Source organism: Miscanthus floridulus, unplaced genomic scaffold, assembly GCF_019320115.1.
Source record: "Miscanthus floridulus cultivar M001 unplaced genomic scaffold, ASM1932011v1 os_2634_1_2, whole genome shotgun sequence".
NCBI classification, from domain to species: Eukaryota; Viridiplantae; Streptophyta; class Magnoliopsida; order Poales; family Poaceae; genus Miscanthus; species Miscanthus floridulus.
The window spans coordinates 25747-38619 of NW_027098419.1; positions in this window are offsets into that span (position 1 = coordinate 25747).

Here is a 12873-nt window from a genome sequence, read left to right on the forward strand (position 1 = left end):
GAAGTTTGACCAACATAATTGTTGAAGCTACTATTCGAGATCAAGTTATTGCTGCTCAGAAGGAAAACAAGGGTATAGCCCATATCAAGGAAAGAGTCAGGAATGGAAAAGCGGAATGCTTTAACATAGATGATGAAGATGTGTTATGGTTCAAGGATCGCCTGGTGGTACCAAAAGTTCCTGAGTTACGGCAGTCAATTCTAGATGAGGCACATGCTACTAGGTTATCTATCCATCCGAGAAGCAACAAGATGTACCATGATTTGAAGCAAAGATTCTGGTGGACTAAAATGAAAATAGAGATTGCTAGATATATAGCAAAGTGTGATACTTGTCAAAAGGTGAAAGCTATACATTTGAGGTCTGCTGGTGAATTACAACCATTACCTATTCCATCTTGGAAGTGGGAGGACATAAGTATGGACTTTATTATTGGTCTACCCAAGACATCAAAGGGATTTGACTTAGTATGGGTTATTGTAGATCGACTCACTAAGTCAGCACATTTTCTTCCAGTCAAGACCATATATCCTACGATCCAATATGCCAAGATGTACTTAGCAAGAATCATGAGTTTGCATGGGGTACCAAAAACCATAGTGTCAGATAGGGGTACATAGTTTGTCTCCAGCTTTTGGAAATACTTACATGCTTCGTTAGGTACCAAACTTCTGTATAGTATAGCTTATCATCCGCAGACTGATGGGTAGACTGAAATAGTCAATCAAGTACTTGAAGACATGTTAAGGTGTTGTGTCCTTAACTATTCCAATAAGTGGGATGAGTGCTTACCTTTGGCCAAGTTCTCATACAACAATAGTTATCAGGAAAGCATTAGAATGGCTCCATTTGAAGCACTCTATGGTCGTAGATGCAGAACATCGTTGAGTTGGTCTGAGCCAGGAGAGAGAAGGTTCTTTGGAGTTGACCTTGTGAAAGAAACAGAAGATAAGGTTAGGCAAATATAGAGTAATCTGAAGATAGCTCAGTCCCGCCAAAAGAGTTATGCGGATAGACGACGGAGACCATTGGTATTCAACAAAGGAGATTTTGTATATCTGAAAGTATCACCAATGAAGGAAGTTAACCATTTTGGTGTTAAAGGAAAGTTGGCACCCCGATACATTGGACCATATCAAATTTTGGAGAGGTATGGAAAAGTGGCATATCGCTTGAAATTACCTGAACATCTCACAGCTGTGCATGATGTGTTCCATGTTTCTCAATTGAAGAAGTGTCTCCGAGTGCCTGAACAGAATGTTGAAGTTGAAGGAGTAGAATTAGAACCGGATTTAACTTATTCCGAATATCCTATCCGAGTGTTAGATCAGAAAGATCGTGTTACTCGAAGACGGACAATCAAGTTCTATAAAATACAATGGAATCAACATTCAGAAGAGGAAGCTACCTGGGAATCAGAAGATTACTTGTTAGAAAAGTTTCCAGAGTTTCTAGCGTCAATATAGAATAGAATAATGTTAGTTGAGCTCGGTTACTACAAATTGTGTTTTGTAAAAGACCCTCAGTTGTTTTATGGAAAAGTTCTGGATGTTTTTGGATTGACACATTTCCTTTTCCATTACTTACTCTATGGCTTTGAATCTCGGGGCGAGATTTCTTTTAGGGGGAAGGATTGTAACACCTCGGGTGTTTAAAATACTAAAACCTGACATGTCATCATATGCATTGCAAAGCATTTGGCATTGGTGAAAAACTTTGAGATGCATACACTAAAACAAGTTTATATTCATGTGGTATGTGTTGAATTATATTGTTTTACTCAAGTTCAAAGTTTGTTTGGATTTTGAATTTTTCGAGAAAACCCTGATTTTCGGCATTTAAATCCTACCCTGAAAATCCATTTCAAAATCTAAGCATAATTTGGGGTAGGATCCCAAAAGCAAAAGTGTAGAGCTTAACAAGTTATACAAAGTTTATTTTTGGAGTTTTTCAAGTTGTTTAGAAAAATTTGGAGTAATTCAAAAAGGCGTAATTCGTTAAATATCCCCTATTTGAATTTAAAAGATCATTTCAAAATCTAGATCGAATTAGGAGATGGTTATAAAAGCAAAGTTGTAGAACTTTTGATTTTGAACAACTTTTATTTTTGGAGATTTTTGAGTTGTTATGACAAATTTGAGAGTAATTTGTGAATTTGGACGAATGGCAAATCTGTAATATGTGAACAGTGTACTCACCGCCTAGCTACACTGGCCGGCGAGCTTCGGCTTGCTTCCAGTCGCGCGCGTGGCCGTCTGGGCATCGCGTTGGCGCGCTGAAGGCGTCACCGTGGCTTCTCCTTGCCTTCCTTGGCCGCCCTATAAGCTCCGAGCGTCGTCGTTCTTGCCTTTCTTCTTGCCTCTGTTTTCCCGTCGCCGCTGCTCCACTCCGGCGAGCCCGTGCCGTCGTTGTCATGCTCCACCGTCGCTGATAAGCTAGTCCCAGCTCCGCCTAAACCTTGCGCGTCCATCTGACCCACCAATTTGGCTTGTCTTCACCGGGAACTTGAGTTTCATCGTCTTCTTCCTCGTGGCCGGTAACCTCACCGTCGCATGCGCATCTCCGTGGCCAGAGCCCGTCGGTGAGCCGTTGCTCTTGATTGGTGTACCTTTGGCTTCGTCTCGATGCCGTAGTGCTCATTTCATTGTTGCTTGGCTGTTTTGTCCACTGCAGTCGCCGGCACACCGTCACCGACGCTCCTTGCTCCGCCGCCGTTGCTGTTCACGTCGACCTGTGTCATCGTAGCTTATCCGGTCTCGTTCTTTGCTCCAACTGTTTGTGGTGAGCTACTGGACCTTACCATGCCCTCTGTTTCCCCGTTTTTGGCTTGTTTCGCCGGCGTTGTGTCGCCGTGCCACCGCAGCCGCCATGGCCGGCGTAGTGCTCGGTCCAGGCAGTAATTGGTCGTGTTTGTGCACAAACGGTGCGCCGTGATGTAGTGATCATGTTAGTGCCTTCGCCGTCGCCGTGATCTCGCCGTCGTCGAGATATCGCCGGTCAGCGCCATCATCGCCGTAGTCAACATCGGAGGTTGAAGATTGACATGTGGGACCCGGGTGTCAGTGACTCAACGTTCAAATGGATTTTTCTATTTTTCAGAATTAAATGAATAGTGCTGTAATTTGTTATTTTTGTGTAGAATTATTTAGAGCTCCAAAAATTATGAAATTTTTTGTGTGAATTCTCTATGATGTATATTATATGACAAAAATTTGAAATATTGATTTTCAGTAATTTTGGGATGTGATAAAAATTGCTCAATTAATTAATAAATGACTTTCCATGATTTTTCTAGGCTTATTTATTTATCCAAAAATTATGAAATTTGTTTTGCCACTTAGTTATCATGTAATGAACATTTACAAAAATTTTGAGCTCAATTGGAATAAGTTGATTTATTTCATAATTTTGAATTAAATAATTAATTCATAAAAGCGAATAGTAACCTTTAATGATTTAGGTTTTTGTTTGGACTTTTGGATTGAGTGATGACCTTGGATCATTAGTTGATAATGATTCTTGGCAATTGATTGGGTGTTGCGAAAAAGGTTTGATTAGTTTGACTTGCAACTGTACCGCAAAGGAAAGTTGTATTCAAATTATTAATTTTGCATCCATCATCGAGCATCATGTTTCGTATTCCACATCATGTTAAACATGGCATTGTTATTACGTGTAGTAAACGAAGGTGAACACGTGGTAGTTAATCAAGTTGTCGGGAAGGTTGATCCGTCTATTGAGGTCGGATCGAATACTTGTGAAACGTCGCAGGAGCCGGACTTTTCCGTCAACGAAGGCAAGCCCCGGATGCATACAACCCTACCTTGTATTTTACGAATTGATTTCGCTTTTGCTTCTCGTTACTGCATTAAGTGATTAGGAGTCAAGTGAAAAACAAATTGGTGCATTACCACCCTTGTTATTCCATATTTACCATATTACCAGTTTTAAACTCGTATATGCCTAGTTTTGCTTAGCTATGCATAGAACGATGAAAGTCGGGCGATTACCTGTCACCTGCAAGTTTTAAATGGAACATTGGTTAATTATGTTAGCATGTGATATGGGAATGTGGAGTAATAAATCTAGACCGGGCGGACTCGGTGTGTGTGAGCCACAAGACATGGAGGTCTTGTGAGCGGGTTCTTTCCGCCTGTGTCGATTAAGGCACGTCCGTTGTTGAATTGCATGAGGTGAGAATTTGTAGTACTAACCACATACTCCGGTAAGCCTGAACTTGGCAATTCTATTACGAGAATGGCTACTCGCGCACTGGGAGTAGAGAGATGGCGGGAATAGCGTGTACCCACGTGGCCATGGGCTGGAATGGTGGAGTACTGTATTCTCGGGTGGCGCGGACCCGTTCTTGTTTCAGAGGATCCGAGGGTAGGTTGGTATATGTAGGTCAGGGACCTGCATATGTCGTGTGGTCTGGAAGTCCCAGCTGGGTTTATAATCGGTTCGAATCGTCGTTGCTCCTCGGTTATGGAGACTCAACTCACTGTTCATCATCGTAGTATTAATAACTGGAACTTGAGAATGGTCGATGAAGGTGTTGGATATGAAGTTCCATGATCTCATTACGGATCGTGTCATCTTTGTATATGAATTTATGAAGTTTAAATTGTTGAAATAAAAGAATTTTGTTAAAAAGCTTTTACGCAAAATAACTTTGATTATTGCTAAAACCATACCTTGAATCCTTGAGCCTGCATTCCTGAGTCTTATCAGTTTTCATTTCGGTTAAGTCTTGTTGAGTACTTTTGTACTCAGGGTTCGTTGACCCCTTGTTGCAGGTGAGCCTCATGAGCAGATCTGTTTTGGATCGTGCTGCATGACAGTTGTACCTTGTGATGACGATGAGAAGTAAATGTGTGGCCCTTGGGCAGGGCAATCTCCTTGTGTGTTGTGTATTATATTATAATGCCACTCCACTATTTCGTTTTGTAATAAACATCGAACCTAGTTGCGAGGTTTGAAACTACTGTTTTGTAAATTATGTTATTGTAAGAATTCCGCTGTTTTTACTCTGGTGCTGATATTTGAATAAATGTTGTAATACTACAATGACTCTATAACGTGATTCTGCTCGGAAATCGTGGATGATTCAGGGTTCCCCGAGGACACCCGACAGTCTTTTTAAGTTATTGGAAACGTATGCATAAATGTCAAAAGTCATCGGACAGTGACAGGTGCATGTGGGCCCTATAACTTAGGAGGTTCTGCCACAACCAAGGTCGGAGTCTTTTTCACCTCCTTGCCTCTCTCAAAGCGACCACAAAGGTCACTTGAGCTTTCCACTAGGAAACCAAAGGGTAATACAAACTTCCCAAGGCTTTTTCATAAGATGGAAGCTCTTGGGCAATGCCTAGCCGACTAGGGGCAAAACCCCAAGAGTAATAGATGCAAAATCAACCGGCTTTACGAAGTAATCAAGTGCTCAAGCTTGCCAAAGTGATGCTCTCACTTAATCCACTCTCCTTTCACTCAAAACCCTAAGAGAATCGAAGATTAGAGCAAAGGGGAAAGGAGAGGGGTGCTTTAGTTGTTTGGGAGTTCTTGAGCACGAAGTGGGTCAGCTGTTAATGAGTTCGTAACGGTTAGAAGTGAAGAGAGGGGTATTTATACTCCAAGTGAAAATCTAACCGTTCAGTTCTACGTCGGAAGTTCCGACGTAGATCTTGGGACTTCTGACGTTAATAGAAAGGACTGTTCACACAGGGTCAGAAGTCTGTGCGTGCAAGTTAATGTCAGAACTCTCAGCAAACGTTGGGACTTCCGACGTGCGTAGTTAAATAGCCAGTAAAGCTCCAGGTGTCGAGACTCCCGACAAGCTTCGAGACTTCCGATGGTCGGAAGTTCTGACATACGTCGGGACTTCCGACGAGCACAGACAGCCAGACAGTCAGAACCACCGATGTCGGGACTCTCGACTTGGGTTGGGACTTCCGACTATCGGGAGTTCTGGCTTATGTCGAGACTTCCAACACCGACAGTCACAGAAAAATAATCTACGTGTTCATGGAGTACTAGAGTGTCTCTCTTTTGATTTAATTATTATGCTTGAGCACTCTATCTTCCTCAGACCAACTAAATTTGCATCCCTCTTTATAGTGCGGCGGATCCTAAACTCAAAAGCAAAAATAAAACCTTTGGAGAGTGCTTTGAGTTCATCCACCTTTATAACTTCAAAAATGGAGGGATACCATTTCATCTTTATCAACTCTTTGATTCTTTGACGGGACTAATAGCTGCGACATATCTCATTAAGATCACATTAGTCCCTAATTTGGATGTCATCAATACACCAAAACCCACATAGGAGGTAAATGCACTTTCAATCTCCCCATTTTTGGTAATTGATGACAACCAACTTAGGTTTTTATAAGAATGAAAGATTTTAAAACTTTTGAATTCCAAAATTTATGAAGAGCTCCCCCTTGATGTATGCATGAATTTGAATTTGAATTAAATCATCTATACATGATTTGCATACATCAAGACAAAAGCTCCCCCTAAATTTTGCAATCCATAGGGTGCAACAAGTGTGTGTGAACAAATAGATATGTGTGAAAAGAAATGCAATATGACATGTTATTTCACACAAGTAAAAGGATTATGATGGCCAAGATTTCAAAGTAAAAACTTGAAGCAACACATGGCCATTCAAAAACATCGACCATCACAAGTGTAGACAAGTACAAGCAAATAAGGTAGATAGAAAATAACTTTACTTATCCTACAAACATTCATCACAAACACATAAATAGATGTCCATCACAAAGTAGCCACCATATGACTTAGTTCATACAAGCTAGAAGTTTTAAAGTCTCGAAAGGAAATAACCAACTAACTTATTACAAGATATCAAAGCCTAACACTCCCCCTTTGTCAACAAGTGCCAAAAGGGGTAGGCCGTATGAAAAACCAACTACTCATCCTCGTAGTCATCATCCTCATCATGGTCACTATCATCACCACCATCGTCGTCTTCATCATCATTGTCCTCGATGTAATCCTCATCTTCTTCTGTCGCCTTGCCCTTGCCATGAGGGCGAGAAGTCGCATCATCTTCGTAGGCCGCACAAGCCTCATCATATAGAGCTAACGGATCATGGGGAGGCACAAATGGCGGTGGAGGAGAAGAGACAATCCCTATGTGTTGTTCTAACCGATATAGCCTCTCTTGCATATCGTGCTCACGTTGAGCACTAGCACAACACTGTCCAAACATGTATGTCATTAGGAACTTAAACTTGTTGGGCTTCTTTCTAGAGAAGGACGAAGAGAGGGGCTCGGCACTAGAAGAGCGAGCAGCAGCAGCAGGTGTTGAAGCACCATGGCAAGAGCGAGAACCCGAAGCACCTTTCCCTTTAGCTTTGGCTGCATTAGCTTTCTCCCTCAGTTCTCTAGCAGCAATGATGGAGGTCTTGTTGGATATCTTGAGGAGCTTTTGCTGAGTGTCATGGGGAAATTGGATGCCGGATACTTGCTCAATGACATGCATAATGTACGGTACATAGGGAAGATGCTTTACTGGATCCTCAGTAGCATCATGTATCTTGTTCCAAATGTATCTGCTGATGGAAAATTTCTAAAACTCATCGCCAAATCGTTGAAGCACCTTTTGTGAATCATCACGAAGGTAGGTGGAGTCACCTACCTTCGGATACAAGATCTATCGCAAGATATTGTTCAAAACATAATAGTAGGGCTTCAGAAACACTGAGAGAGAATGAGGGCGACAGGAGGGGAGGAGGGAGAGATAACCGCAGATAAGGGACCGGGTCGGGTAAAAATGAATCGGGCAACTGACTCAGCGCGGTCAAAAAGTCAGATCTACATCGGGACTCCTGACGTACATTGAGACTTCAGCCGTCGGGAGTTTCGACCTACGTTGGGACTTCCGACGTAGGGAAACTAAAAAACCCTCAAACTTGAACTCACTACACCATGTGGGGCAAAAATATGATGGACATTAACATTTTCACAAGTGACTAGATTTCATTCAACCAACACAAAGCAATAGTCACTCATGAAAATTATAAAATAGATTTTAAAAGTGTCACACAATGTTTTCTTAATTCATTTCTCCTAACTAGATCAAACAAAATGTGTGTGCAAGGGATCAAGCCATGTTACAAGAATCAATGATATTTAGTTCACTCCTCAAAGCACAAAATCTTGACTCATCTAGGGGCTTTGTGAAAATATCGGCTAATTGCTTTTCGGTGCTCACATGATGAATGGTGATATCTCCTTTGGCTTCGTGGTCTCTCAAAAAATAATGCCGGATGTCTATGTGCTTAGTTTGAGAGTGGTTTACAGGGTTGTTTGCCAACTTAATGGCACTCTTGTTGTCACACAAAAGTGGAATCTTGGTTAACTCACATCCAAAGTCCTTTAATGTTTGCTTCATCCAAAGTAGTTGGGCACAACAAGCATCGGCCGCCACATACTCGGCTTCGGCGGTGGACAAAGCAATGGAATCTTGCTTTTTAGAGCTCCAAGACACCAAGGATCGACCAATAAATTGGCAAGTCCCAGTAGTACAATTTCAGGTTACTTTGCAACCGGCATAATCCGAATCGAAATAGCCAAGTAACTCAAAAGTGCAGCCCTTAGGATACCACAGGCCAATATTAGGAGTATGCACAAAAAACCGAAAAATTCTCTTAACGGCCATCAAATGACATTCTTTCGAATTAGCTTGAAATCTTGCACACATGCACACACTAAGCATAATATCGGGCCTAGATGCACAAAGGTAAAGAAGTGATCCAATCATGGAGCGATATACCTTTTGATCGACGTCCTTTCCTCCTTGATTAAGATCAAGATGTCCATTGGTTGGCATGGGTGTCTTGATGGGCTTGGCCTTGTCCAAGTTAAACTTGTTCAACATGTTGTTAGTGTACTTGGTTTGACTTATGAACGTGCCATCCTTGAGTTGCTTGATTTGAAATCCAAGGAAAAATTTCAACTCTCCCATCATGGACATCTCGAACCTATTTGTCATAATCCTACTAAATTCCTCACAAAAAGCCACATTAGTACTACCAAATATTATGTCATCGATATATATTTGGCAAACAAAGATATCATTATTGACTTTGCAAGTAAACAAAATAGCATCAGCCTTTCCTATCTCAAAACCTTGTTTGAGTAGAAAATCCTTGAAACAATCATACCAAGCTCTAGGGGCTCGTTTGAGCCCATAGAGCGCCTTGTCGAGCTTGTAGACGTGGTTTGGATATTTGGGTCTTCAAAGCCCGGTGGTTGCTCTACATACACCCACTCGGATAGGGGGCTGTTGAGAAATGCACTCTTCATGTCCATTTGATATAACTTGAAGTCATGATGAGCGGCATAGGCAAGTAGAATACGAATTGATTCTAGCCTAGCCACCAGTGCATAGGTCTCTCCAAAATCCAAGCTTTCAATTTGAGTGAATCCTTGAGCCACCAACCTTGCCTTGTTCCTTGTTACCACGCCATGCTCATCTTGCTTGTTGCGGAAGACCCACTTGGTTCCAATCACATTTTGCTTGGGCCTTTCCACCAAGGACCAGACTTTATTCTGAGTGAAGTTATTCAACTCCTCTTGCATGGCTATCATCTAATCCGGATCATCAAGTGCCTCTTCCACCCTATGAGGTTCCAAAGGAGAAACAAACAAGTAATATTCATAAAAACTTGCTAAACGGGAATGTGTAGTTACCCCTCATCGAATGCTCCCTAATATATTATCAACAGGATGATCTCGTTGAATGGATTGATGCACTCTAGGATGTGGCACTTGAGTTGATCTTTGGATAGGGCCATCATCATCATCATCACGGTCATGATCGATTGGAAGATCACAATCATGAGCTTGTGGAGGGTTGACTTCACTTCTTTCTTCATTGTTGAGTTGTGGTTGAGCTCTCTCATTGTTGACACCATCTTCATGAGAATGACCTTGTGCTTCATTTGATCTACCATCTTGATTATTTCTTATTGTGGAAGCTTCACCATGTTCATTGGATGAAACATGATGAACGGTTGGATCAAGATCATCATGCACAACATGGTCTTCATCTTCATCTTCAACGGGCTTTACTTCACCAACAGCAAACTTCTTGATTGCTTTGCGTGGAGCTTCTTCATTACCTACATTCTTAATATTGACTTGCTCTTTTTGAGAGCCGTTGGTTTTATCAAAAGTCACATCTACCGCGATTTCAATCAAACCGGTGGTTTTATTGAAAACATGATATCCATGTTCGTTAGTATCATAACCAAGCATGAAACCTTCATCAACCTTTGGTGCAAACTTAGAGCTTTTGGATTTCTTGTTAAGTATGAAACACTTGGATCCAAAAACTCTAAAGTAGTGCACCTTAGGCTTTTTACCGGTTAGAAGTTCATAGACGGTCTTTTCTCTTTTCTTGTGAAGATATAAGCAGTTGATAGCATGGCATGTCGTGTTGACCGCTTCTGCCCAATAGTTGGTTGGAGTCTTGTATTCATCCAACATTGCTCTTGCGGCTTCTATGAGCGTTCGGTTCTTCCTCTCCACAACACCATTTTGTTGTGGAGTGTATGGAACAGAAAACTCATGCTTGATTCCTTCTTCATCAAGAAACTCTTCAATGTTGGTGTTCTTAAACTCTGTCCCATTGTCACTTCTAACTCTCTTGATTTTGACATCAAACTCATTTTGGGCTCTTCTTGCAAACTTCTTGAAGATACCTTGGACTTCACTCTTTTCACGCAAAAAGAATACCCAAGTGAAACGAGAATAATCATCAACAATTACAAAACTATATTTCTTACCACCAATGCCTATGTAAGCGACGGGTCCAAATATGTCCATGTGAAGCAACTCCAATGGCCTTTCGGTTGTCACAACATTCTTGACGAGATGTTTAGCTCCAACTTGTTTTCCTGCTTGGCATGCGCTACAAATCCTATCTTTCTCAAAAGAAATATTTGTTAGTCCAAGGATGTGTTCACCCTTTTGAAGTTTGGCTAAGTTCCTCATCCCAACATGGGCAAGTCAGCGATGCCATAACCAACCCATGCTAGATTTTGCCATTAAACAAGTCTCGAGATTTACTCTATTTGATGTGAAATTAACTAGATAGGGTTTCCCTTTTAAATGACCCATAAATGCAATAGAGGAATCCTCCCTTCTATAGACTTTCACACCCTTATCCATAAAGAGACAATTGTAACACATCTCACAAAGTTGTGAAACGGACAACAAATTATATCTCAACGAATTCACAAGTAAAACATTAGAAATGGAATTATCATTTGATATAGCAATTTTACCCAAACTGAGGACTTCTCCTTTTCCATTGTCACCAAACACAATATTTTCACTTTGATCATGACTTGGTTGAAATGATGTGAACATGTCCTTCTCTCTGGTCATATGATTGGTGCATCCACTATCCAACACCCAACTTGTTCCACCGGAGGAATATTCCTACAAAGACAAATTAAGCTTTTATTTTAGGTACACAAAAAGATTTGGGTCCTAGGGGGTTAGTCACATAAAACTTGGGCACCCAAACACTCCTCATAATTTCCTTTCTCTTTTGGACACCAACATACTTAACCACAATCTTGCCATCCTTGCCCCAACAACATATATAGTCACTAGCATAGCACCGTGGAAGTGGTGCTTGTGGCTTGGGGACATCGGATTACTTTGTCTTGATTGTCTTGGTACTTGTAGGTTGGATCTTTGGAATGTAGACCTTGTTGTTGGCCTTGCATATAAGCTCATCAAGAGCAACGCCCTTGTTGAACTTCACACAAGGCACACCATTAATCATGTTCCTTCCATTGGCCTTTCCATCATACCTATTGTAGCCAATGTCTTCCTTGATTGATGGGTGCCTTGATGACTTGTATATAGTCTTGTTAGATTGCTCTTGACACTTGCACCCATTCTTCAATATCATCTTCAACCTATGAATCTCCTTGTCTTTCTTCTCTAACTCAACAAGGTTAGTTGTATATGCATTCACATCAATTTTATATCATCTTTTACAACCAACACTAGTGGAGACATTAGAGTTTTCGGTTGCCTTAGGAGAAGTTGAAGTGCTAGCCCAAAGAGTACTATAGTTTAACTCAAGATTTCGGTATTTTTCTTCCAAGCTTGTGAGGCTTTCTTGAGCTATACTCTTCTCATTCTTAAGGCTAGCTACTTGATCGTTAACCGAGGAATGTTCCTTAGTCAATTTCCCAATTGAGTTATTGGCTAAAGATAATTCTACGGTTAACTTCTCAACCTTCATCTTTTCCTCGACGATAGATGCTTCAAGAGCAAGGTTTTTCTCTCTTTCTTGAGTAATTATATCTCCTTGCATCTCTAAGCATCTATCCCTCTTCTCTAATTTCTTCATTAGCGTTTTTATTTTAGTGAAGGCCTTTTTACCAAATTTCTTTATCATAGTTGCTTCAATTTCTTCTATGTTCTCATCACAACTATCATTCTCATCACTAGAGGAAACAGGTGTAGTATGTACCTTCTCTCCTTTTGCCATGAGGCAAGTTGGAGTGTAGTAGTCATTGTCGATGAGGTTGGAGAAGAGCTTCGGTGCTGAAGATAGGTTTGGGAAGAGTTTTGGTGGTGAAGTTGAGTTGGGGAAGATCATGGTCGGTGAAGAAGAGTGGTGGATGGTGATGCTTGCGGCTCCTTTCTTCTTCTTCTCATCATCACTTGAGTCACTATCACTTGACTCCCATTCTTCCCCAAGATGAGCTTCACCTCTCTTCTTGCCTTTGTTCTTCTTGTCTTTATCCTTGTCATGCTTGTACTTCTTTTCTCTCATTAGGACAATCAACTATGAAGTGACCGGTTTGACCATATCCA